The sequence below is a fragment of the Zea mays genome, chromosome 2, assembly GCF_902167145.1.
Source record: "Zea mays cultivar B73 chromosome 2, Zm-B73-REFERENCE-NAM-5.0, whole genome shotgun sequence".
In the NCBI taxonomy this organism is placed as follows: Eukaryota; Viridiplantae; Streptophyta; class Magnoliopsida; order Poales; family Poaceae; genus Zea; species Zea mays.
Window position 1 is genome coordinate 114,336,208 of NC_050097.1, and position 24,163 is coordinate 114,360,370.

At 43.0% G+C, this 24,163-nt stretch overlaps 3 long non-coding RNA genes across 5 annotated transcripts; 2 read left to right on the forward strand and 1 right to left on the reverse strand.

Moving 5' to 3' along the window:
• Positions 1–597: 597 nt before the first annotated feature.
• On the forward strand, positions 598–3,048 carry LOC103648864 (uncharacterized). 2 transcript variants are annotated; one of them, XR_562489.3, is made up of 5 exons: positions 598–921; positions 1,002–1,175; positions 1,263–2,231; positions 2,323–2,377; positions 2,941–3,048. It is a non-coding gene; the product is annotated as an uncharacterized lncRNA (long non-coding RNA). The 2 variants fall into 2 exon arrangements; XR_562490.4 differs by having other exon boundaries at positions 637–921; positions 1,002–1,170; positions 2,941–3,034.
• A 164-nt stretch (positions 3,049–3,212) lies between these two features.
• On the forward strand, positions 3,213–13,916 carry LOC109939370 (uncharacterized). 2 transcript variants are annotated; one of them, XR_002267246.1, is made up of 3 exons: positions 3,213–3,502; positions 3,601–3,771; positions 13,441–13,916. It is a non-coding gene; the product is annotated as an uncharacterized lncRNA (long non-coding RNA). The 2 variants fall into 2 exon arrangements; XR_002267247.1 differs by having other exon boundaries at positions 3,601–3,748.
• A 1,373-nt stretch (positions 13,917–15,289) lies between these two features.
• On the reverse strand, positions 15,290–16,727 carry LOC103646864 (uncharacterized). Its single transcript, XR_562491.4, has 3 exons — positions 16,277–16,727; positions 15,958–16,131; positions 15,290–15,808 (listed from the first exon to the last, which is right to left on the reverse strand). It is a non-coding gene; the product is annotated as an uncharacterized lncRNA (long non-coding RNA).
• Positions 16,728–24,163: the final 7,436 nt, after the last annotated feature.

The following is a 24,163-nucleotide window of genomic DNA, read 5'->3' on the forward strand; positions in this document are numbered from 1 at the left end:
CTTGTTTGAAATTTTTACCTAGTGAATGCACTCTAGGTGTATCAAACATATGCAATGCCAATGCTCATGATGCCATGCTCAAGTTTTAGTTATAGTAACACCAAGGGGGTTACAAGTCACATTAATTCGGACTGGCGTGTGTTTGAATTCAAAACTGAGGCAAATACAAATTGTTCAAAACTTTTAGAATTTAAACTCTAATTAAGTCGCCCGGTAATCTTGACTTTTTGACAGTGAATCTAGGAATAGTTATTGCGCTAAAAAAATTGAATCGAAGAGAAAAATTAGTTTTCTTTATCTTCCCACCGCTCCTTGCCTTTAGCACTTATCCTCACCGCTCCATCTCTGTAGTATTTATCTCCATGCCATTTCTCTCATTTAGATAAGGCAAACAATCCCTGGAAACGTCCATCTCCTGGTGCTTCTCTCAAGCCACCGACGCTCAGGCTCTCACATCCTTTAGGGCTTGTTCGGTTATTTTCAATCCATATGGATTGCAAGGGATTGATACGGATTGGGAGGAATTTTGACTTGCTAGGAATTAAAACCCCCTCAATCCCGCTCAATCCATATGGATTGGGGTAGAACCGAACAAGCCCTTAGCAGGCGCAAACTCTCTGGAGCTCGCCTTCCTGCTGGCCGCCCCCAGCACCGACGCCCCTGCTTTTTCCCCATCTCCTTCCTTGGCGCGCTCGCCCAGGTCGCGCGTGTCCCTGCTCGCCCAGGCCGCGACCTCGCCAAACCGCGCAGTCCCTGCTCTCCTTCCCCAGCCGCGCTCAGCCCAGCCCTTCCTCCTTCGCCCTTGTCGAGCTCCCTCAGCTCGCCCCCAACCACAACCGCACGCCAACCTCGCCCTAGGCCATGGAGCAGCAACAACCATGGAACCCTTTCGTGTCGCGCCCTCGATGTGCTCGACGAAAGGTATGAATCAGAAATCGTCGCCATTTACGCAGGTTTCGAGTCGGATTGTGATGTAGTGAGCTGATTTATTATTTTGTTAGTTGGTTCGATGAACGGGTTGGCTAATCGCGATGTGTGGAGGAGACAAATTTCTAGGATCTGAGGGTAAGAGAAGCCAAGACCTAGAGCGATGATCACTAGTTGTTCGGTGAAAAGGACGAACCGGTGATCGTGGTTGGTCTTGCGAAATCCGAGTTCTATTTTATGTTGGTAAGGTAATTCGTGTTCTAGTTAATTCGCTCAGTTATCGAGTTGAAGAGATTGTTAGCTGTATGTGTCGATGATGCTATTGTGGTTAGCAGGTGTTGTGCGGTGTGATCTCCAATTCCATGTTGCTGATGTCTTGCTCCATCATGACCTTAGGAAAGGATGTTTTCCTCTAAATTATCGTAATAATTATGCTGGGTTTATGTGTTGTTTTAGCATACATTGTGAAAAGCATTTCTTGCTCAGCAGGACAAGGAGGGGCTTTCATGAAATAACTTTTGACCACTTATGTTCCTTTTCCAAATATAAATTAGTTAGAAGTGGGTCTTGGCAATAATTAGCTCATGACTATTTGTTGTTGGCCCTTTGGCTGCAATTTCTGAATAGTTTGATGTGAAGGGACCTTGCTGAGCTTTGTGTACTTGATATTTGAATAGTTTGGAGAAAGGATTAAAATCTACCCTCACTAATTTTTTAGATGCCCCTTAAAACTGATTTTGAGGAGTTATTTTCTAGGGAGCTCTTGGAGATGCTCTTATTCCTATTGGTACAGAGTAATATGTATATTGTGTAATTAAAATGGCCTTTATATGGTATTGAACATTTCCCACAATAATCTGTAATCTTTCCATGAATTGTTTTCCTATATGTGGTATTATTAATTGGCAGTGCTCCTAGACACTGCACATCCATTTCCTGTGAAATTACTAAAAGATTGCCGGGAAGTGGCAATGGGACTGTTACTGATGAAATTCTATGAGAATTATTGATTTTGAAGTAACTTCTTTCTGGACTTTTTTGCCAGCCAATATTGTTTTCCATAGAAAATGGTTTTTGAATATTCATGGCAAAAATTTATGGTTTACAAAATTCCTTCATTTCATCTACAGGAAATCGGGCAGGCTCTACTACCTTTACCTGGCGATGCTAAAAGCCAACCAGCACTAGCAACAGCGACTCAATTTGCTGCCACACAAACATCTGCACTAGCAGAGGACGCTACCGCAGAAGCCACCACGGAATGAGATCCTGCAACGTCAACTCCTCTTCCACCTTATACAAATGTCAGTGTAAACCTTACATTTATAACCACTGCACAAGTGAGCCTTAATGCCCATGCCATACTCATTACTCTGCAATTGGAATTCCATGCAGTACCCAGATTGTGGTGCCCGACGAGGTGGGGGCGTCGTTTGAGAGGGCCGATGAGGTGATCTCCATTCGATGCTTTGTTAATTGTTATAGCAGTATGCAATACATATAGATATAGCATACTCATAATTGGAGTAGCAAACCATCTTACTTATTGTTTAGAGTGAGAAAACTATAGACAGCAGAACATTTTGTCTACAAGATGACAATGTGCTTGTGGTTGTGCTCCTTTTTTTGTGCTTTTTAGTTGAAATCTGATGCTACTTAAAGCTAACTAATTTCTCAGCAGACAACTTGCCTTCTGTTGCACTATTTTCTGAGCGCATAATTGACTCTCTCTGCCTACAATTATCATTCATCAATATGTGAACTCCATTGAGCAAGTATATTGTAAAGTCAGAACTAAAAAGAGGAACATTTGGTTCCACCATTTCACCTTATTTTGTACTAAGGGGAAGTATTTAGAGATTGAATTGATGGAAATTACTTCAGTCTTTAAACCTGTTATTAGTGTTGATAATGTTGATTCCATTCAGCTCTGTTTTTTTTGCCCACCGAATCATTCGTTCCACGCGCGTGTGCGATTCTGACGATGTGTCATGGTGGTGCCTGCGATTTCAGGCGTCGGAGAAGAAGCAGTCGAACCCGATGCAGGAGATGAAGGTCTAGAAGCTCATGCTCAACATCTCCATCGGCGAGAGCGGTGATCGCCTCACCCGCACCGCCAAGGTATATATGCCCATTCCCCAGAATACTTCTCTGTAGGTTCTACCTGCTGTTTCTTTCAGTTCGTTCCGCGCTCGTGTGACCTAGAGCAAATGTGTTTGAGTCGCATCTAGTTGTGCTCCAGTAGTCCACTTCCATTTTTGATGAGAATTAGTTCTACACTGCAGCCTAATCTCAGCTCCTCAAGCCGTCCAATCTCCTGTGTTGTTGACACCACTTAAATTGTGCCATCCAAATGCTAAGTAGTAATATGATTGTTTTCAACATCAGCTGTGGTTAGTTATTGTTCCCATAATTTCAATTAGAGACTGATCAATGGTCCCAATTTTGCTTTTATTTCTTAGGGCTAAAATGAGGCTTTTCTTTGTCGCCTATTGATATTGTTCACACTGAACTGTTGCTCTAACCTCTGTTTGTTGTTAATTAGGTACTGGAGCAGCTGAGCGGCCAGTCACCGGTATTCTCCAAGGGCAATTTTCTTATACCTGACGTTATCAATGTGTAGTGTGGTCCTGGATTTATGATGGTCATAGCAACCATGTTGTGACATTGCAGCAAGGTACACTATGAGGTCGTTTGGGATCCGGCGCAATGAGAAGATCACATGCTATGTGACGGCTTTAAACTGTACCATGTCTCTTCTATTTTCAGCTAGGCAGAGCATGTTCTATTTACAGCAGGCCAGCAGACACCAGACAGTAAGGTGATGTATGAGTCAATTATCAGGTGACAAAATGGTTATGTTTAATCATGCATGTTTTCTTCCTGGCTCTCTATGTTTCTTTGAGGCATTCAACTATTTGTAGTATCAGTGCATCACTGATATGTGTTGGGACTATGCTTCGTCGCCGAAGGTCTTGTAGGAAGAAGCAGTTTTCGGCTGAAGCTGTTAGTATGAGATGATCGAAGGTTCCTCTTCATGAAGCTTCGGGATTTACAAACCGACATAAAAGTAGAATGACCTTTTAGTCCATAAATGTTTGAGTCACCGTTGTAATCCCTTATGAGGGATATAATTGTAATTCCTCACAGGCTACGCCCTGTGTCTATAAATAGGTGAACAGTACCTCTGTACTGTTCACGCAATCTTGTAATCACTGGCACATTACGCTGGAATTATTGCTTTCTGCTAAGACGAAGGTATAAATGTACCTAAATATTATGTTTCAATATTTAGGTTCACATAATAAAATATATGTGAATATTGTTATCCATTTTCGGCATGTCTTTCTATAATGCCTTATATTTTACATTTTACTTCATATTGTTTTTCAAGTCTGATCATGAAGGTATGACCTTCGTGATATTTTGTTTATGGCCTTCGTCCGAAGCTCATTAAATCCTTGGGGAGATAATGCTTCCGCGGACGAGGGGCATTAATATTTAATATTTTATGTTGCCTTGTTCTTAATTCATAGCATTTGAGAACAAGTCCCCAACATTGGCGCCCACCTCCGGTGAACTCACTTCCACTTTTTTGAGCTGATGGCTTCGTTCAACGATCGAGCTGGAGCTGCTTCGGCTCCGAAGCTGGTGCTCCCGATAACAGGTGGTTCGTGCTCAGAACCAGCCAACAAAAAGCAAAAGAAAGAGGCGCAGAGAAGGGTACAACATGTTGGAGTGCAAGGACCCTTCATCAAGTCAAGGTGGTCCCACATACCAATCACCTTCTCCCAGGAGGACCTTCAGCTCAAGGATTTTCCTCATAACGATGCTATGGTTATTTCTTGCGTTATCAAAGGGTTTCTGGTCCACAATGTCTTGGTTGATACAGGCAGTGCAGCTGATATCATATTTGCTAAGGCCTTCAGGCAAATGCAAGAGCCAGAAGATAAGATTCATGATGCTACACACCCTCTCTGTGGCTTCGGAGGAAAACAGATTGTAGCACTGGGCAAGATCACCATGCCAGTGACCTTCGGATTCATCAACAACACCAGAACTGAGCAAGTTGTGTTTGACATTGTTGACATGGAATACCCTTACAATGCAATTATTGGTCGTGGCACCCTCAATGCTTTCGAAGCAATTCTTCATCCTGCTTACCTTTGCATGAAGATACCTTCGAATCAAGGACCCATTGCTATTCATGGGAGTCAGGAAGCTGCCAGAAGGGCTGAGGGAAACTGGACTGACTCAAAAGCAATCCATAACATAGATGGAGCTGAAGCTTGTGAACAGTACAAATTCAGAAGGGAGAAAGCAGCTTCAGCAGATCAGCCGAAGCCCATGCTCTTATGTGAGGACATAGCAGAGCAGAGGGTGCTGTTGGGCTCTCAATTATCCGAAGAACAGGAGAAAACCTTGATAAGGTTTTTGTTCAACAACAAAGATGTTTTTGCATGGTCAGCCAATGATCTTTGCGGAGTTAACAGGGATGTTATTGAACACTCGCTCAATGTTGACCCATCCTTCAGACCCAGAAAGCAGAGGCTTCGGAAAATGTCTGATGACAAGGCCGAAGGTGCTCGTAATGAAGTCAAAAGACTCCTCAGTGCAGGAGTTATCAGAGAAGTAAAGTACCCAGAATGGCTAGCTAACACTGTTATGGTAAAAAAGGCCAATGGCAAATGGCGAATGTGTATCATTTACAGATCTCAACAAGGCCTGTCCGAAGGACGAATTCCCTTTGCCAAGGATAGACTCCTTAGTTGATGCAGCAGCTTCGTCAGAGCTTATGAGTCTTCTCGATTGTTATTCAGGCTATCATCAAATTTGGATGAAGAAGGAGGATGAGCCAAAGACCAGTTTCATAACCCCTAGTGGAACATATTGTTACCTTCGGATGCCTGAGGGGCTCAAGAACGCTGGAGGAAGTTTCAGCAGAATGACTGTGAAGGTTCTCCAGTCTCAGATAGGCAGAAATGTGCTAACTTATGTTGATGACATCATTGTAAAAAGCACGAAACAGGAAAATCACATTGCTGATTTGCAGGAGACCTTCGCCAGTTTTAGACAAGCTGGCCTAAAGATGAATCCAGAAAAATGTGTCTTCGGAGTAAAGAAGGGGAAATTTCTTGGATGCTTGGTTTCAACAAAGGGAATTGAAGCTAATCCAAGTAAAATTGAAGCTATACTTCGAATGGAGCCACCAACTACAAAAAAGGGGGCCCAAAGATTGACAGGGAGGCTGGCATCTCTTAATAGATTTATATCCAGATCAGCAGAAAGAAATTTAACATTCTTCGAAGTGCTGAAATCAGCCGAAGTCTTTCAATGGGGACCAAGCCAACAAAAATCCTTCGAGGAACTGAAGCAATATTTGATAGATTTAACAACATTAACTCCACCAACGCCAGGGGCTCCTTTGTTATTATATGTGGCAGCTTCGCACTCAGCGGTAAGTGCAGCACTTGTTCAGGAGAAGCTTGATGGCCAAGTCAAGAAGCAGGTCCTAGTGTATTTTGTATATGAAGTTCTTAGTATATCAAAGAAAAACTATACAGAATTGGAGAAGGTGTTATATGCTGTTTTGATGGCATCCAGGAAGCTTCGGCATTACTTTCAAGCATACAATATTGTTGTTCCTTCTTCGCAGCCGTTGAAGGATATTATGAGAAATAGAGAAGCTACTGGGCGGGTTGGAAAATGGGCTGCAGAGCTCAATGAATTTTGCATTGATTATGTGCATAGATCTTCGATCCAGTCTCAAGCGTTGGCAGATTTTATCGCCGATTGGACGCCAGGGGCTCAGGATGAAGAAACAAATAAAGATGCCGAAGTATGGACAGTGTTTTGCGATGGGTCTTGGGGAACCTTCGGAGCAGGAGCAGCCGCTGTGTTGGTCTCACCATCCAAAGTTAAAACTTGTTATGCGGCAAGACTCGATTTTAGTTGTACAAACAATATTACTGAGTACGAAGCCCTGCTTTTGGGTCTTCGGAAGTTAAAAGCAATGGGAATCAGAAGGGCCATTCTTAAAACTGATTCCCAGGTTGTTTCGGGTCATATCGACAAGATTTGCAAGGCTAAGGATCCGAAGCTTGAAAAATATCTAGACACGGTCCGAAAAGTCGAAGCTTCCTTCGAAGGATTTTCTGTCAAAAATATCCCTCGAGGACAAAATGAGCATGCTGATTTGCTAGCTAAGTCAGCAGCACAGGGGCTGCCCTTACCTTCGGATGTGTTCTTCGAAACAATAAAAGCACCTTCAGTGGAACTTCTTGAAAGAGCAATCCTCAATATATCTCCTGTTTATAGCGAAGACTGGAGAACTGAGATCATCTCTTACCTTCAGGGTAAATTCCTTTCAGATGACGAAACTTATAACAGGAGGATAGAGGCAAGAGCTCGTCCATATGTCATGATAGAAGGGGAGTTGTACAAGCATGGAGTTTGTGCTCCACTACTCAAGTGTTTATCTAGAACCGAAGGCATAGAATTGATGAAAGAAATACATGCAGGCCTGTGTGGATCTCACATTGGATCTAGGCCGTTACTTGGAAAAGTTTTCCGCCAAGGGTTTTATTGGCCGAAGGCAGCTTCGGATGCAGCGGAATTAGTTCAAAAGTGCGAAGGTTGTCAGAAATGTGCAAGAGATCAAAAACAACCTTCGTCCTTAACCCAGCTCATACAACCCATCTGGCCATTGCAAAGGTGGGGCCTTGACTTGTTAGGTCCGTTACCACCGGCCCAAGGGAACTTAAGATATGTTGTAGTGGCTGTGGAATATTTTTCTAAATGGATTGAGGCCAAGCCTTTAGCCACAATAACTTCGGCCACCATTCAAAAGTTTTTCTGGCAGAATATTGTTTGTCGTTTCGGGGTACCAAAGGCCATCACTGTAGATAATGGAACACAGTTCGACTCCGAAGCTTTCAGAGATTTCTGTGATCAAATTGGTACGAAGATCCATTTTGCATCAGTCAGGCATCCGGAGTCAAACGGACTCGTTGAAAGAGCCAATGGCATTATAATGACAGGAATAATGAAGTTAATCTTCAATCAACCCAGGGGAAAGTGGCCAAATCAATTAATCAAAGTGGTATGGAGCCACAACACAACAATATCAAGGTCAACAGGCTTTACTCCATTCAAACTATTGTTTGGTGACGAAGCAATAACTCCGGAGGAAGCCAAAACTGGATCAATAAGAGTAGTAGCTTCGGCAGAATCAGATTCTAAAGCTGTTTATTCTGTGGAAAAAGATGCTATAGAAGGGATCAGGCTTCAAGCTGTGGAGAACATCAATAAGTATCAAGCCAAAACAATCAAATGGCGTGATAGAAAGGTTCGGCTAAAGAATATTGAGCCAGGACATTTGGTGCTTCGGCGAGTGGCTAACCCAGATACAGTGGGCAAGTTGCAGTTGAAATGGGAGGGACCTTTTTTGGTAGCATCTTCGTCAAGACCCGGTTCATATAGATTGAAGGATATGGACGACAACGACATTCCTAGATCTTGGAATGCGGATGAGCTTCGGCGATATTATGTGTAACTTGATGTAATTTTTTATATTTTTTCTTTTTCATGGCACCCTTTTCCTTTCTGAAGGGGGAGAAAGGTTTTTAATGGGACCATCATATGTAATTTCCTTTTTTAGTTCTATAAGAGCAAAATCCCCCAAGGATGTAAATGTAAAAGCTGAGAACGCACCATCGAGTGCCGAAAAGTAAAAGGCGAAGAAGCTCCAAAGTCGTTCCTAAGGGAATGCAGAGCTTACAGCGAAAAGTCAACGCTGATTCCGCCGAAAGTAAAAGGCGAAGAAGCTCCAAAGTCGTTCCTAAGGGAATGCAGAGCTTACAGCGAAAAGTCAACGCTGATTCCGCCGAAAGTAAAAGGCGAAGAAGCTCCAAAGTCGTTCCTAAGGGAATGCAGAGCTTACAGCGAAAAGTCAGCGCTGATATGTGATTGTTTCTAAGGAAATAATGGCTGTGATTATGGCTTCGGATATGTGTTTGGACATTTATTTGCACATCACATTACATCATAGCATTTGCATTCATAAACATTCATCCAGGCATATGTAGGATAACCATCATCATAGCATAAGTGGTTGCTTCGGCAAAAAGAAAAAATTGTCTTTTGTACTTCTTCGTGTACGAAAAGAAGAGCTTCGGAAGAAAGGGAAATGTTGTTTTTTATGCTTCGCTGTGTACGAAAAGAAGGGAAGGTGTTTTTTCGCTTTCGGCTCAAAAAGATAATTTCGTCCACATCAAAGCACCTCTCATACATTAATGGAAGGGTAAGAGCATATTACAAGGTATGAACAGAATTCATTAAAGACAAGTTTAGTCACATTTACAAAAGTTATCTCAAAAGTTTCTTGAGTCTGTCTACAGTCTACTCCTATTTAATCTTCAAGGGACCTCAGCTTCGGCGTCATTCTCTTTAACCATCGGCCTCGGCTTCGTCATCCTACATGAATTAAGTTGTTGTAAGTCAAAATCGAGCTTGAAGGAAGAGGTAAGCACAAGGTATGATTTCTTACTGGTTCAAGATGACTCCGAGCTTCGTCTCCAGCCTTTTCTCGCCCGCCTTTTGTCCATATCATCTTTACAAATCTATTAGAAATGCTTCGGGCGAGATCAGGAATGTCATCTAGAATTGATGGTGATAAAGTGAAATTGGGCCTATTGACAATTTTTCCATGATCGCAGCCAGCTTTTAGGAAAGCTGCAGCAGTGCCTCGAGAAGCTACCCAGGCGCAGAAGTCACCGTGCCCGGCTATAACTTCGTCAAGCTCATCAATTTCACCCTCAATATGTTCGAAGGTCTTTGGTAAATCTTCAGCTGACGGGGTGAATTTCTCACTGCTAGCTCCAACTGAGTGGAAAATTTTTCTCAGTCGTTGAATACATTTGTTGCTAAATTCCAAACATTTGTCTTGAAGGCCCGCCAATAGTTTTTTCAAATCTGAATTTTGTTGGACTTCGGCTTCAAGTTTTGCATTAAGTTCTTGCTTTTCTTGTTCAAACTGTTCAGATTGGCAGAGAAGCTTCGTGTTCAGTTCTGTTATTTTAGCTTCGACTTCCGCCAATAAGCCTTCAGTTGCTTGAAGCTCGAAGTTCTTATTTTCAATAGTAGCTGATTGCTCTTTTATTTTGCCTTCTAAATTTTCAATTATAACCTCGTGTTTCTTGTCTTCCAGATCTTGCTGCATTTTCAAAGCTTTGCTCAACAGCATACTCTGCACGAAAACAACCTTCGTCAGACATGTCTTCATTATTAAAAACAATAAAAGTCAAGGGAAAAGTAGTTCACCTTGAAATTGGAATAAAATAAACTACCAACGATATGTTGTCGTCGGTAGCGGCTAATGTCCGTTTCTAGCTTCGGAAAGCCGATACTCTTTGACAGAGTACCGATAACCTTAGCTCCAGTTTGATCCCGGATACAGTCTAATCTTTCATCATCAATACCTCCGAAGAGGAGTGCTCCTGGTTTATATCCGCAAGATTTGGCATACTCTTTAAGCTCTTCTATTTCGGTTTTAGACAATTTTTCTCCAACTAAATTTTGAAACATGAAGGCCTCGTCCTCTGAAGCTTCGTCAGCAATTTCCTTTTCTTTCCCCGACACTGCGGCCACGGCCTCTTCGGCGGCAGTAGTAGCTTCTTTTGTGGCCATGTCTAGCAGCATTTTGTCGATGTGTTCGATTGTGCTTTCCAAGTTCAAATCTTCAATTGAGGTAGCTTCGGCAACCGCGACCTCCGAAGGTGTGATTTCAATATTTGTTATTCCCTCAGCCGCTGGTATCTTCTGAGCTGAAGCTCTCGGTGGTGTCTTGTCAATGACCTCTGTCACAGCGATGATTCTTTGTCTCTTTGCTTTAGTCGTTTTCTTCGTTTTTTCGGGCTCCTTTTCCTTCTGAAAAAACTTTGTCAGTTGAGGCCCCAATGGACTTAGCTTCGCAGGCAGGGATTCAGTCATTACCTTCAAAATTTTCTCCACGTCAGTGGCAGAGTGTGATGCGGGAGTTTCTTCTTCGTCGGATACTTTTTGCTTCGGAGAAGACGCTTTCCTCTTCTTCAGAATTTTCTTCTTTGATGGTTCTTTCTCATCTTCATTTAAGGCTTCGGTTATCCTTTTCCTTTTCCGGCCTCCGACACCTTTATTCAGATTTTCGTAGTCAGGGTATTCAAAACCCAAGGCGTCCAGCACTCGATTCAGTCTTCACTTCGGACGGGTGCCGAAGGCCGCAGTCATCAACTGATCTTCTTTTTTGGAGTAATTGCCAAGTATTTCATTGCACATTATTTCAATTGTTTCCAACCACTCTTGGCAAGGTGTTTTAAAGTATTTCTTAAACTTGTAATAGTAAGGTAACCGCACAAGTTCCCCTTCTTTCTTCTCCCCCTCTAGCTTCGGCATTTCCCATTCTTTTAAACTAGGAAAAACTCTGAAAGCCAAAAACTCCTGAACCAGGTCTCTTGTACTGATATGTTCTGCAATAATTCTGAATTCATCCAACGCTTGTTGGGTTGGACCTTCTGGTGTCATGTTGCAACGAGGTCGGGTTTCTCCGAAGATTAGTTCAAGTGGACTTTGCACAAGCTTCTCCTTGTCGTCATCAACCTTGACATAGAACCACTCCGACTTCCAGCATGCTGCCCATTTGCTTCGGTAGCTGATTACAAGAAACTTTGTGGTTTTCCGATAAGCAAAATTATAGCAACCAAAATTGTCATGCAATCCATCTTTTCTAGCCTTCGTCTGATAGTGCAGCTCGTGAACTCGACAAAAGCTGTCTGCAAACGGCTCCACCGCTTGGCTTCGGAGGGCCCAGATATAAACACTAAGCCTAACGATAGCGTTAGGAGTCAACTAATGAAAGTAGATACCAAACCTCTTCAGTACCTCTGCAATAATCCCATGTAGGGGAAATCTTAATCCAGCCTTTAGAAAGCTCTTGAAAATGACTATTTCATCCTTCTCCGGCTTTGGGGTAGTTTCTTCCCCCCCGAAGCGTAGTAGCTTCTTCTGACTTTCACTGAAATAACCCGACTTCACCATCTTGGAGAGATCAGCCTTTGAAACAGTAGACTTTCCGAAGTCCAAGTGGCTGGGTTTACTTGGCATGGCAATACGATAATCATCTTCGGGATCAGTTTCCTCAATGTTTTCTTCTTCTGCTTCGGCAGTTGTTTGTTCTGCTTGTTCTGCATCAGCACTGGGGATTTTTTCCGAAGTTACCAGCCCGGATCGTTGCATCGCTTCGGAGATGGGAATAGTCTCCGAACCTTCAGCTTCGCCTCCCTCACGCTCAACCCTAGCGGTAGAACGCACTCTGGCCATTTAATTCTGAATTTGTGGGATTTAAATACTTTTTCTTCCGAAGTTTTTTCTTCTGACGAAGCAGGCTTCAAGCTGGAGCTTCGTTTGATTCCGAGAGTCAAGCTTCGGCTATGGTTAAAAATTTTGGCAGCAAAACAGTGCAAATAGCAATGAATGCTGTGGTAACTTCACACCTACTCGTCTGTTTATATAGTACTGCACGTAAGAAGGCGAAGCGCCAGGATTTTTACACTAGGCGGACAGCCGCTTGCACTCGCTGCGCGGTGGACCGCAGAGACCAAACAGTAACTCTGCAAGGTGGGACCGCTATGCGCTGGGAAACTGAATCGTTTCTCGACAACGAGCTCAGGGAAGGTGTTTTTTGGACCTTCGGCTTCCTGAAGCTTAGGAGACTTTTTTCACGGATCAAGCTCGTTACGAAAAACGATCTAGCACCGCGAAAGGGGCTACTGTTGGGACTATGCTTCGTCGCCGAAGGTCTTGTAGGAAGAAGCAGTTTTCGGCTGAAGCTGTTAGTATGAGATGACCGAAGGTTCCTCTTCATGAAGCTTCGGGATTTACAAACCGACATAAAAGTAGAATGACCTTTTAGTCCATAAATGTTTGAGTCACCGTTGTAATCCCTTATGAGGGATATAATTGTAATTCCTCACAGGCTACGCCCTGTGTCTATAAATAGGTGAACAGTACCTCTGTACTGTTCACGCAATCTTGTAATCACTGGCACATTACGCTGGAATTATTGCTTTCTGCTAAGACGAAGGTATAAATGTACCTAAATATTATGTTTCAATATTTAGGTTCACATAATAAAATATATGTGAATATTGTTATCCATTTTCGGCATGTCTTTCTATAATGCCTTATATTTTACATTTTACTTCATATTGTTTTTCAAGTCTGATCACGAAGGTATGACCTTCGTGATATTTTGTTTATGGCCTTCGTCCGAAGCTCATTAAATCCTTGGGGAGATAATGCTTCCGCGGACGAGGGGCATTAATATTTAATATTTTATGTTGCCTTGTTCTTAATTCATAGCATTTGAGAACAAGTCCCCAACAATATGTATATATGTGTTGATGTTCGTCATCCAAGATCAAATACATCCTGCTATGTCATTACTTGCTAATGTGCATCTGATTTTGCTGTTGCCAGGATGGAAATGTTTTTTGGCAGCTTTCTCAGTGAATCAGTATCACTGCAGAACCTTTTTGGACACCCAGATGTCGAGAGATGCCCATTCCTGAGGAATATCAATGGAGCTACAACCTTTTCCCTCTCTTAAGGAGGCAAGGGTCCAATTTTTGAGGAAGGGTCAGGCTTTGAGTCAGCATTCAAGCTTTTCCATGGCCGAGATGGAATAGTTCCCCTTTCAGAAAGATCATATGTATCTGATGAAAACCATAATGAGAGCATTGACGTCAAGTTATATACTTAGTTAGGCTCAATTTAGAGTACACTTATGTAGAGTACACTTATTTATATTGAACCGTCGGAGTTTCTACATATGTATCAAGTTATATACTTAGTTAGGCTCAATGTTAGCATAAACAGTTGATGAGCAACTTTAAATTTAGAGTACACTTATGTATGAGTTATTTGACAATGCTTATTTATGAGACATTGAATGTTATTTATCTATATTATATTAATTATAGTGTTATTAAATATATGTGTATGTATTTTTCTCTTTTAAATTATTATAATGTGGTAATTTAAGAATATACTGCCAAGTAAGTCGTTTCAAATCAAAACGTTTAATATCAGTCTCCTAAATAAGACGGTTTTTAAAACGTCCAATATCAGTCTCCTAAATAAGATGGTTTTTCTGTTGCGAGTGTCTATTATTATAGGCTATTCTAGTCAGTTTGAAAAATACTTTGTGACTTATAATGTTCGTATTTTCGACAGTTCTTTCGAAGAAGTGTCTTAAACAAAACCTAATGTAAGACGGTTTATTGGACAAAATGACGTAACAAATTCCTTTTTTAGACGATTATAAATTTAAAAATGTCTTATTTAATATCTTTTAAGACGGTTTATAACCATCTTAAAAACGGAACATCTTTTGCGACTCCATCAAATTTGGACACATCATAAACGTCTTAATAACTAAAAATTAACCGTCTCATATAACACGATTTGTAGTAGTGCTCACTCGGTCTAAGTGACTGTTTGAGAGAGGGAAAGGGTTGAAAGAGACCCGATCTTTGTGACCACCTCAACGGGGACTAGGTTCTTTAGAACCGAACTCGGTAAAACAAATCACTGTGTTCATCCGCTTGATTCACTCTTGATTTGTTTCCCCCTCTCTCCCGGACTTGGTTTAAGTTCTAACGCTAACGCCGGCTTGTAGTTGTCTTTTAAGTTGTAAATTTCAGATTACGCCTATTCACCCATCTCTAGGCTACTTTCAAAGGCGAACCTTGTTTTTATCATCAATATATCTAAGCCTCTTCATAACATCAAAATCTTCAGGTTTCACAATCACTACTACAGATCCTATTATATGAGACGGTTAATTTTCACTTATTAAGACGTTTCTCAAGTGTCCAAATTTGATGGAGTCGCAAAAGATGTCCCACATTTAAGATGGTTGCAAACCGTCTTAAAAAGATATTACATAAGACGTTGTTAGTTTATAACCGTCCAAAAAAGATATTTGTTTAAGTCATTTTATCCAATAACCTCTCTTAAATTATGTTTATTTAAGACACTTTTTCAAAACAACCATCGAGTATATGAACATTTTAAGTCACAAGTTATTTAGTAAACTGTCTAAAATGTTCTATATTAATAAGTGCTTGCAATATAAAAACTGTCTTATTTAGGTGACTGATATTGGACATTTTGGAAATCGTCTTATTTAGAAGACCGATATTGAACATTTTTAGAACCGTCTTAATAAGATTTAAACAAATTGACTTAAATAACAATATATTCTTCAATTTATATTCATTTGAGATACCACATTATAATAATTTGAAAGAGAAATACACACATATATTTAATAATAATATAATTAATATAATATAGATGAGTACCAATCAATATTTCATACATAAGTGTACTCTAAATCCAAACCAAAACACTGAGATAATCTTGTAATTAGCCAAACAATCTGTTCAAGTGTGGAATACAGTGTACAACATTGTGATTTGCATCATGTCGAAACCAGATTGTCCAAGGGATACATCGGTTGCCGTTGCCGCACCCCTCCTGCCGATGTTCCATGACTCCATTCTTGCTGGCCACTTTGTCCCAAGCATTTCACCAAACAGTTAGGCCTCGTTTGGGAGTTAGGTAATAGTGTACCCTGGTCAGACACCACAGGTGGGGCATTATGGTGAAACATTAAGAAAAGCTGAGGCCAAACACTCATAGGAACTCCATAATGTTCAGCAAGGCCACGCCCAGACTTGCCAAGCACCCCAAAAGAATGATTCTCCTCCAGAATAACACGAAATCGATATTTCTCCTTCAACCTGACAATCTCATCCAAGGGGGCAATTTGGCCAGAATTCTGTGTTCACAAACCATGACGACTGTAAGAGAGGTTTCATGAATAGCCTAGGTTGCACAGGTTAAATGGACATTTTATTTTCCAAACTTTCATAAGGACATATAAAAAAGATAGCACAAATCAACACAAAACAATCAAAAGCACTGCACCTGGTAAATGGATTCTACAACAATGTAGCGTCTAATCTTTTCAGCACGTTTATTTCCACGAGTAAGTTTTCCAAAGTGCTTGCAAGTGAAGCCATATCATTGTGCTTGAAGTACACCACAGTGCTTCTTGATAGATGGAGACCATTTTGCACTGCCCAGTGAACACCCTCATCACTGCAATCACATCAAATATTGGCACAAATTTAGCAAGGGAACAGTCAAGAGAAGAAAAATAATAGAAAAAAACTACCCATGTACAATTAACTGACAGAGGAATAATAACTCATCAATAGACACAAGAAAGAGATGAAGCTTGTACATGGGTTGTTATTCCCCCATTCATTTCCCGGGGTTGTGAAGCCTGCCTAGTATGTGCTCGGCCAGAAATAACATGTGACATTGATGGTCACATTTGCACCACTGCATCAATAAGATTCAAATGGACCAAGTTGCCTTTAAGAACTCCAACTGCGTAATTAGTAACATCAACTGCCTTGGATGATGATAGTGTCTGTTTTGTCAGCCTCAAAGGTGCCTCTTGGTCATAATTTTCACTCTGTGTATTGATACTCAAATCAACTTCAACTTCTGAACTCAATGGCTTCACACGAACCTCTTCACATATCTCATTTAACTCATATGGGCACCAACATGGCCTCAGGGAGTACTGCATAATGTACAGCTGGGTGTCGTCTTCGAACGGCTTGGGGTTGAAGTACACATCGATCTCGCGCAACACGAAGTCCTCCTCCACCGCCCCTCCCGTGTCCAGGAGCGTCACCGCCCCGTCGACCTCCATCGTGTCCTCCGGTGGCGGCGCAGGGTTGGCATCGGGCTCCGACACCGGAACTGCCTCTGGTTCTGGCTCCGGCTTGGGTACGACCACTGGTACAGGTCTAGGAGGCTCAGCCTTCGGCCTGGACTTCCCCATGGCCTTGGGACGGAAGCGGGTGGAAGGCGCGCCGTACAAGGGGCAGGGCACTAAGGGCTAGTTTGGAAGCTAAAGGGTAATTAACCCAGTGAAAAATACCAAAGGGGAAGATTTCCTTGTCACTTTACTTCCCTATCAGAAAATACCTCATCTTGATAATTACCCGGTGGCTGTTTGGTCATCCCACGGTTCATGAGAGAATTACCGAGTGGTTGTTTGCAAGAGAACCGTACAGGTCCACTACCAGCACACACACAAAAAAAAACCACAGCGGCTATCTGCTCCACCGTCACTGGAAAGTGGAGAGATCTATGGAGAGATGACGACGGTGACCTGTGGGTGCGGACTGCGGGAGCTGGAGAAGCGAGCAGTGACGGCGAAAACTGGGATAGGAAGAGTCGTGGAGAAGGATCGGATTGACCAGGCTCTTGAGTGGATCAAAGTCCGATTCTCTCTCCTGAGTGGGTGATACGAGCGGAGGTCAGCCACTCAGCCCTCACCTGAGGAGCTGGAGTTGCTAGCGTGTGGACCCGAGGTGACACCGATGTCGGAGGTGACACTGTGATGACAGAGGCGACGGTGTGCTCGGATAACTCCACGTGACGAGAGAAGTTGAACCGGGGATAGCCACCCGACGTCCGGTGACCGGGGATGTTTCCACGCGGGATTTGGGCCGAGACCGGGCCAATAACTCTGCGAGTCTGCCTTCCAAACATGCTAGTGTCGTACCCATGAAAAAATCCCGCGTGGGCCACCGGCACAGGGAAAAACGCGAATTCCACGCGAGGAAGCAGGCTGCCAAACTGGCCCTAAGGGAGAGCGAGTACCAGGGAGGCCAAGCGGCACGCGCGCATCCATAGAAGGAGATCCGAGCAGAGGGGCCAGGGGCGAGCAGCAAGGCGACGGCGCGGCAGCTTGCAGGGGATCCGGCGCCATGGAGGGGCAAGCACCAGGGAATCGCAAGAGAGAGAGATGGGCGCGCTGACGAGGAAGCTCCATGGCGAGGTCCGAGCAGAGGAAAGGGCGGCTCGACGGCGAGCTGCCGGAAGGCGAGCTGAGGGAGGAAGATGGGCGCGCGCAGGGAGCTTCGATGGCGGCGACTTGGGCGAGCGCCAGGGAGAAACACCGGGCGCTGGAGCTGGAGGAGCAAGGGAGGGAGCACGCAGGGAGGAACGCCGGCGAGGGGGTGGCGGTCCGGTGAGCACACAACAAATCCTCCTCCGACCAGAGCACGGTGGGCGCGAGGGAGTTCAGCTCCAGGGAGGAGGGTGGCAAAGGAAGAGGAACATGGAAGAAGCAGCGCGCGCAGAGATAAGGATCAGGAGCGCGACGGCTGGAGAAAAATTAGAGGTAGGGGGCGGCGGTAGATAGGGATGGAGAAGAAGATTCCGCAGATATTTGTGAATTCAGATTTTAGCGATATATAAAATGGGTCCACGGTACCTGTGACACGGTTTGATTTGATTTAAACCTGATAAATCTTTAAAGGTTCAGATTTGAACGTTATCGTGATAATTCTGATCGTATTAAATTAATCTGAAACCAAACAAAAATCCGCTCACTATCCGGGCAGTTGGATCAGGGTGTAAAACAATTAAACCAAACCAAAGAACATCGGCTTTGGATATGGAGATGGGGGTTGATTTAGTTGAAATCAGACGAAAATGTATCTGTCCTCCGAACACCATCGATTTCTTTGCTGAGGACAGCGCACTCGGTCGGGTTTATTTCGGACCAAAAATCGTTGTTGTTGAGTTCTAATTATTTTGTTTGAGATGAAATCGGAGAACTGGGCTGAATTTCCAAATTCATATTTGCGCGAGCGATGAATTTTAAATAATCATCGGACGCACCGATTTTTGGAACAACTATGTTTCGAACATCATGAAAATTTAGGAAGAGCCCGGATAAATAAAAATAAAAATGATGTCGAACTCGCGACAGACGAAACAAATGCGATATTAAAATCGCGATAGGCGAAGATTAAAATTTAGCATCTGTTTTATCCACTAATATTACGTGCTTAAATTCATACTCGTTGTCGAGCAGACGGTAAACACCTGGGGTGTTACAGACGGAGGCGCGATCGACCTATGGTGAGTTTGGAAACCAAATCCCCTTGGTATCCAGCGAGGGGCGAGGCTGAGGGGCACCCATGCCCAGCGAGGACAACATGTTGATTTCTCAAAGAACAAAGGGCCTTTTGTAAGATCATGGACGCTAACACATGTCCAGCTATGGAGGTAGGGGTGGAAACGAGCCGAGCCCATAGGGATTGCAGTTTTAAGAAAGTATACTAGCCGAATTCATTATTTACTACATTTTTTCATAGTACGTTTTACAAAAAATATCATATAAAGACGGTTTATATTTAGAAGTATCTAGTATACCCACTAACATCTAAGACATTTCTTATAGTCTAGACGACTCTAATAATATCATTATTTGAGATGGTTTCATATACAGAAGTGTCTAATATACTAACCAGAATCTAAGACAATTCTTGCATTCTTAATGACTCAAAAGGTATATATAATATTTAAGACGTTTTTCAATAACAATTTGTCTTAAATCAATATAAGACATTTCTTACGATGTAACTGTCTCAAAATACTTCTTTATTAAAGACATATCTCAAACAGACCGTCTTATATTACTTATCACCATATGATAAACGACGCTTCTATAAAATGCACTGATATCCATCTTAAAATGTGCGCCTTAAATAAGCATATCTCTAGTAGTGAATTGATGCCTTTGTACTCTTCTTTTTCAGCGCCAAAAGCTTTTCCTGTTGCATCTTTGGGACTTTCCCCTAGTTTTGGCTCCGTTGATGCCTTCATCACCTTAGAAATAGGAGCAGTATGAGAGGCAACTTTCTTTCTCTCTCTCTCTCTCGGCCTTCAGTTGAGGTTGGGATAACAACCTTGCCGCGCGAGCGAATTCTGGCCATTCACAAATCACGAAGCTCATGGGAGAATGATCGCTAGAAAAAAGCTTTGGAGGCGGTGAAGCGGGCGTTAGAAGGTTGGTGCAAAGCAGTAAATGCTGAGTGAACCGCACTGGGCGGGCTGACTTATATACACGAGTCAGCGTAGAAGTCGAGGAATCGTGGTGCTCTTCCCCACTGTCTTGTGGAACGAAAAGCATAACACCCCGTTTCGAAGTTTTCCGGTGTTCGTCCTTTTCAATAACGAGTTCAGGAAGGGTAGATGTTTTTCTGAGCTCGTTATAAAAAATGAACTGATTCCACGAGGGGCTACTGTTGGGGGCCTCTATTGCCGAAGGTCGTAGAAGCATTGTGTTATCGGTCAAACATGTTTTGGGTGTTAACAAGATATAGTGAAGCTAACCTTCGTCTGCAGCGGCGCGCGAGGGAGGGACGAATCTAAGGAACGAATGGAAGAAGAAGCTTCAACTTTGAGGTATCAACGCACGAATCTAGAAGAGTGGTTGGCATGACATGAGGGAGGAAAGGACATCATTACCCTTACATGATTTATAGTTCATATGTATATGATTTGTGGGCATGTTTGTAATTTCAAATGAAGTTGTACCTCACCACTATAAACAGGAGCACAGTGCCATGCACGAGGGAGACTTTTGGTGCGAGGAAGAATTGACCAGCTCAACCTTCGAAGTTATTTTGCCCTATGTTTGTGTTGCCTGTTTGTAAAACCAAAGATACAAATGTAATCATTTCTGATAATGAAGAATAGAATCAAATGCATGAAAATGAATCATTTCATTAAGTGTCCATGATGTGACATTTTTTTTATCTTTTACACCTTCTTCCTTTTAGTAATCTTCCTATGAATCTCTACTACTTATTAAGGCTGTAAGGGTAGCCTGCCATTCCAGGTAGCTACCACTACACCACATGTGTGTTTATGTTTATATTTATGACAGGAAAAACATCTACTACATCTCTCCTCATGCCAACTGCTACCCCTGCACAATGCGTGATAGTAGATAAGTATCACCGAGATTCTTGAATTTATATTTTTGGATGGAGAGAGTAGTATTTAAAAAAGAGCCTTGCATGCAATTCTTTTGTTTGATTAATGTTTTCAACTAAAATTTCTTTTTTTTGCATGCGTGACATTTATTATCCGTAATATTTTTTTCCATGGATCTGACTTGTGAGTCATTTTCGACGACTACTATATCAAGGGTTGTGACATCATCTCGACGCCGGAGGTGACACAGAGGAGGACCGACAACAATGACCAGCTCATCATCCTTGCCACAGTCGGGGTAGCTTTTGTGCTGGCCTGCCTTTAATTCTCTTCGCAAACACACACACACTTGCCTTTTTGTTTAAGCAAGTGCGTATGGTGGTGCATGCCTGATGACTGACGATGTACGAGAGAATTTTTTCCGGTAGGTGTGAGACGTGCTGTTCAATGATGAGACCATGACATATATCGAAGTCTGCATGATACTGATGATTGCAATGTAGTGGTGAAATAACTAGATTAAAATAACAAAAATTATGTATGACCAGGATCACAAATGGAATATAAAACCTTTCCTCATAACAGTATAACACATATTTTATATATAAGTTATTGTAGTATTATATGTTCCCGTTACAACGCACGGGCACTCACCTAGTGATTAATAAAAGGATGAAGTGATACATCTCTTTATTTGTGTTGCCTTATTTTTTACTTCTTTCAGAAATTAAAAACAATGACCAACATCTATGTACCCAACCAATAGATATTTTTTCTCAATAACATATTGTTGAGATCCAAATTGAGCGGACGGTCCGGCCCTTGGGCCCGGACAGTCCGCGTGCCCCGAGATTAGATTAACTCGGGTGTTTATCCTTATCTCGTGTGTGGTTATCACTCTAATCACGTGGGAGTTGTTGGCTATCTCTTAGGAAAAGGTCTAGACCTCCTCCCCTATAAATATAAAGGGATACGGTCGATTGAGAACACACGAACACATTCCAATCGAACAAATTACTTTATTTACTTTTCCTATCCTAGGAGTAGATGTAGCGTAGTTCTAGTTGTAGCATTCCGCATATCCACATCCACCCCTATTCGACTCTACGTCGTCTAGATCTGTCCTAGGCTGGCCTGCCGACCCCAGGACAACCCTATGATCTTTACCCCTCCTAAGGGGCAAGATCTACTTCGTCTACTTCAATCAAGATCTCTTCCTCGAATTGATCTCTTAATTTCTAGGCGACTCTACGTCATCTGGAGACGCCACGGGTGACCTGCTGACCCGGAGCACCCTAAGGTCTCTCCCCCAGCGGAAGAGATCTAGGTCATACGAGGAGAAGAAGACGACCCTGCGCCATCACAGACCGTCCGGCCCAAAGCTCGGACCGTCCGGACTGCGCGTAGTGAAGGCGTCGCTTCTGTCGCCAGGTTGCGGACCGTCCGGCCCAGAGGCGCGGACCGTCCGCGCCCCCGTAGCGAGCACTGCCAGGCGACCTCGCGACCCGTCGCAGACCGCCACCACTGTTCACCTCGCGGAGCCGAACCCAAGGTATTGCTCATCACGAGAAGGTCCAAGGGTTCGTTGTTGTTTGGTCCCAAATAGGTGGTGATCATCATAGAGGTGTTGCCCCACATTTAGGATAACCACTTTATTTGACCCTACATCATCTAAAGGTGCCAAGTACAGCCAGGCGATTCATTATAGTGTTTGGTGACCAAAAAGGCACCAACATACTTTTGGCGACTCCGCTGGGGAACGAAAAATCAGATCTATCAAATTTGATCCATTAGATCAGATCTATTAAATCAGACCTATCAGATCGGTCGCAATGGCCAATACCAAAGATCACAACAATGTCGTCCTAGACATTAACACAAGGCTGACTAACTCGCCGGTCGATGAGGATGAGAAATTAGAAGACCACATGAAAAGGCTGGACGAGGAATTCCAACGACAACAGGCTCATATAAGCAAGGTGGCGAAAAAGTGGTTCGTCTCGCACTTCAAGGTAGATCACCACCAGAAGGTCGTCAAGAAGAGGGAAGTAAAGTACGATTCACTGTCAGCCTTGCTGCATCAACTCCCCATGGTAAGTAACACCACGCCATTAGCCGATATTCAATCTGTTAAAATTTCTTTTGATAATCAGATTAAAATTATAATGGAGGATATAGAGAATATGACGCATGCATTAGAAAATACTCATACACCTGATTTTTTGCCACATAAATTGGACACTAAAATAACTGCGTCAAAAACATCGGCGACAAATGGGGCTTCTCAGTCCCAACCATATTATGGTATGTCGATGAACTCATATTTGGGGAAAATACTGTCACCAGCCTTACTGCATGGTAGATCGACTCTAGGCACGGCCGGACAGTCCGCACACGATCATGGACCGTCCGGCCCTCCAACGGACTGTCCGACACCTTACGTCGAATAGTCCAGAGTTGCACCGAGTCTACCACAAGCCTCACATGCAAAGCCCTGCACAACCGGACGGTCCGGATACAATACCAGACCGTCTGGTCCCTCTACGGACCATCCGATCACCAAGATCGGACTGTCCGGGTGTACATAAATGGGATAGGACACTTCGCGTCAGGCACAATCTTCATGCCCCACCACACTTGCAGCATGCCATCACCCGCGAATGAGGCCGAATGCCTTTCGGCCCCTGCAAAGCCAGAAAAAATACAGGTCGTTGAGCTTGTTTGGCCTGCTAAGGCCAAATCTGCTGCTCGCTCTCCCCTGCATTCAGCACAAAAAGGGAAAGCTAAGTTCACATTAAATGTTGTTAAGTGTGATAAAATATTTGATGAACTTTTTAAGAATGGCAACATTAAATTGTCGCACACAATTCCTCCGCTAGAGGAATTGAAAACATGTGTATATTGTAAATGGCATGGTTCCTTTCTTCATAATACCAATGATTGTAATATCTTACGTCGACAAATACAATCGGGTGTAGATGAAGGCCGATTGTGATTTCAAAAAATGAAGATTGATAGATGATCTGTCCGTGTCGACACATTAGGACCGTAGACAAGAAAGTCTTGATTCGGCCATATTCGGCCGATAAAGGCAAAGGAAAAAATATTATCATTGGTGACCCTCGTGCGCCACATCTAACACATGAGGTGGTTACTCGAAAGGCTCCGGACCAGTGTTTTAAATAGCGGGATATGGCATTTAGCGCTTGGTCTCCTCAAACAGCTAATAGCGGGCTAAATAGGGCTATAGCGGGAGATAACGGCTAAATTGTGCATGAAAGCAAATAGCGATTTCCCCTCAAAACAGCTATAGCGG